Source organism: Mus caroli, chromosome 12 (assembly GCF_900094665.2).
Source record: "Mus caroli chromosome 12, CAROLI_EIJ_v1.1, whole genome shotgun sequence".
Lineage (NCBI taxonomy): Eukaryota > Metazoa > Chordata > Mammalia > Rodentia > Muridae > Mus > Mus caroli.
In genome coordinates this window covers 81,448,329-81,452,347 of record NC_034581.1, presented here as the reverse complement: position 1 = coordinate 81,452,347, position 4,019 = coordinate 81,448,329, and positions in this window count along the sequence as shown.

Here is a 4,019-nt window from a genome sequence, read left to right as displayed (position 1 = left end):
GAGAGAGAGAGAGAGAGAGAGAGAGAGAGAGAGAGAGAGAGAGAGAGAGAGAGAGAGTCACCAACAGCAAGAAAGGAGCTGGAACTGAGAAAGAACCTCAGAGATGTGGCCTTATTCACAGTCTTATTCCAGGGTCTGGGAGGGCAGAACGGTATTGTAGGATCCTACTGGAAATGGGCTCGGAGTAACATTATCTTCCTCACTGAGACCAGGCTAAATCAATTGCCGGAGTATTTTCTTTTAAGAGGAGAGCAACAATATATTTAAGAAGTAATCTGGGGGGGGGACTAGGAAGAGAGTGGGAGCTGATATTGGGATATAACATTAATAAATAAATAAATAAATAAATAAGAAGTAATCTCAATGAAGAGAACTTTAAATAAAGTTTGTATGTTAAAGAGAAAAAAATTCAAATTCGGCGTCCAGAAAAACTCACTCACCCAAAGCCACACCTTTCCTTGGTGGGTCACAAAACGGAGGTTTTGACTCATTGGTTTTCACACCAACCTTCACAGGATGAGGACTTTTTATGTCTAGTGTCTAGAACAGTACCTTGGTGACTAAATCTTTTCTCTGGCTGTGAAGATGAAGCCCACACCCTCTTCTTAAGATCTCCCAGGTGATCTGGGACACTAACCAGCGAAAGTGAAGTTCCCAGCCCAGCCAAGGAAGAACTTCAGGAGCTGGGCTTCACCACCAGAGTGTCCTGTGACCCTTGTCAGACCTGGCAACTGACCTCTGATGTCTAGAAGCCATTGTACCTGCAACATGCAAGATCCACATATCCAAAGACCTTCATTGTAGAAATGTTTGTGATTGCCATAATGAGGCATGACCATACAGGGCCAAAGTGACTTCTTGGTAATGCTCAGAGAAGAATGGAGAGACCCACAAAAGTAGGCTAGGCACACTAACTGCATGCTTTTCATAGCGTCACACCAATGGTTTTAGGTTTAGAGGTGGGGGAGGCATACAAGGGTGTCACTAATGCCTCATGGCCTGGGGCTAGGCAAAATTGCTAAGCAGGGGTCTGGAAGTCGCAAGGGTCAGGACACAGATCCTACAGGACCCAGAATATGAACTTATAGTGCTGACAGGAACAATATTTTCAGGTTGGAGCCAAGACAACATTTATATCCCAAGGGACAGTCCCGTTATGCAGGGTACCCTGTCCCCAACAGCCAAATGTCCATCCAGTAAGAGTGGTTTCCTATCAATGGATTAGGTTTTGTCTCATATTCCAACCCATCTTGACAGGGGAAGGGAATTTGATTTCCTGAGAAGGTAAGGGAGCAGTGTATTGAGTCCTGTCTAATCGGACATAGGGTTTTAGATCTGTAGTGAACTGAAAGTCTGGGGACTAGGTTTACACAAATGACTATATGCCCCTTAGGAACTGCATGTCCTGGGCTGGGGACCAAAGTGGAAGACACTGAGAATCACTTGGTTCTTTCTCAGTGGGGAACTCCAGCCTCTCTCTTCCTAGGGCAACCTTGAACTCCATCCCTAGCTATTTTTCCATGACCCCCACTCACCAAGGCCACACCTAATAGGTGCTCTTAGCCAGCAGCTGCCTCTTTGACCTATTCTTCTGTCCAGGAAGAAGGGACAGCCACTACCAATGATCAATATTAGAAAGTCCTGGTGGCTGAGGCCAGAGGCAAGTGCTGGTGACATCACAAAGGGCGTGCACAATTTCCTCAGAATTCAGAGAGGGCTCTCCACCTGGAATGAAGCCAGCCTGCTTACCATTAAGCAGGTCTGGGGGTGAGTGTTCTGCGTCCTCCAAACTCCACTTTGACCCCCAGTCAATCATGGGATCGTGCCACTAAATGTGGGTGTGGATGCTGATATTTTATTGTAGATAAAGAAACCCCTTCTCCACAAGCCAGTCCTCTATGGAGCAGAAATATGGCTTTTTCCTTGGGCCACCAAGTGAGGATTCCCTTTCTGTGACTCAGACTCTTGAGACCAGCTCTGTCATGTTTGTTTCTCTGAAGGATGGATACCTGTTTAGTAGTGAACATTTCCTTTGTTTTATAACCTTGTGGAAATAGCGTACAGACAGAAAAACATATCTGAAACCCAGATGAATACTAGCCTGAATACTTCCAAAGCAAACATTGATAACCAGCAGCCAAGTCTCCCTGTGGGGTCTCTCAGCCTCATTCATTTCTTCCTCTCCAGCCCTTCTCCTCCCAGTCACAGCTAGAGACCAACTTTCCTGATGGTCCCTCCTTGCTTTGCTTTATTGTTGGACCAGTTGATTATTCATCTCTAGTTGGTATGGCTTGTTTTGTGGTCTAATTTTAAAGTATATATTAATGCAGTCAGAAAATGCACACACACTAGAGAGAGACAGAGAGAGAGACAGATAGACAGACAGACAGAGACAGACAGAGACAGAGAGAGAACCATGGTATGGTACATGCTTGGAGTTTATCCATTTGTCAACTGGTCTGTGGTGCTCTAATTTTGCTATAAATTCTTTGACCATGATTGATGTCTGTTTAGTTATTTCTGATTTCTTTTTATTGGTATATTAGTCTTTGGCTGACCCATTTGCATATTCACCAGCTACGGAAGAGAGTTCCCATTGCTTCACACCACCAGCAGCATTTGATGTTGTCAGTGCTATAGGTTTGGGAGATGGCAATAGGTGTGTCCTCCAGGTAAGTAGCAGCTCGTTGCTGCTTTAATGTATAACCACCTAATGTTGGAGGATTTCCCGTGTTCTTATTTGGCATTTTATTGTGTTGATGTGCCTATTATTTGTACTTTGAAAATGTGTCTATTGTTTGTTTTAATTGGTTTCTTGATTTTTTTTTATTGCTGAGTTTTAAAGATTCTCTATATATTTTGGATAACAGTGCTTTATTAAATGTGGCTTTTACAACTATTTCTCTCATTCTGTGGCTTGTCTTATCCTTTTGACATTGTCTTATAGAACAGACGTTTTAAATTTTAATGAAGTCCAGCTAGCCAGTCAATTATTTCTTCCATGGATTATGTCTTTGGTGTTGTCCCTAAAATGTCATCACCATACCTAAGACCATCTTAGGCTCCCCTGAGCTGCCTTCTGGGAGTTGTAGAGTTTTGTATTTTACACTTAGGTTTAAGATGTGTCTTGAGTTGTTTTTGTGAAAAGTGTAAGCTCTGCTTTGATTCCTTTTTTTCCAGCACGGTGTGCTGATGACCATCTTCGTTGTCATGTGTTGCTTGTGTTTCTGTGGTCATGTGTGTCGTGGCTTGGACGAGAATGATCTCTGTAGGCTCAGATCTGTGAAGACTTGACCCTCCGTTGGAGGAACGTTTAGGAAGGATTAGTGGGTGTGGCCTGGCTAAAGGAGGTGTGTCACAGGGATAGGCTCTGGGGCTTCAAAAGACTCCCAGAATCCCCAAAGTGTTTTCTCTCTGTTTCCTATTTGTGTATCAAGATATGAGCTCTCAGCTGCTGTTCCAAATACCTGTTGCCATGCCTTTTCGTCGCCATCCAAGACTCTAGCTCTCTGGAACCGTAAGCCCACTTAAACTTTGATCGTCTTGGTCTTGTCACAGAAATTAAAAAGTAATACACATATAGAAGTGTATCTGAATTCACCATTTAATTTATGTAAACATGAATTTTCTACATAGACAATCATATCATCTAGGAACAGAAATAGTGCCCAGTCCGCGTTAAATTATTCCCTTCTCCTATGCTGCACTAACTGGGATTTCCAGTGCGGTGTCAAAAAGCTGTGGGTTTAATTATTTTTCTTGATCTTGTGGGAAAGCTTCAAGTATCTTACCATTAAGTTTGATATTAGGTGCACATTTATCAGAGATGTTATTTACAAATTAAGGATGTCCCCTCTGTTTCTAGTTTGCCAGGAGTCTTCATTTTTTTAATTTTAAAAGGTTTTAAGTGTGTGTGTAAAAGGTTTTTTTTTTTTTTTTTTTTTTTTTTTTTTTTTTTTTAGGCAGGGTTTCTCTGTGTAGCTTTAGATGTAAGGAAAGCCAGACTCTGGCCTGAGATC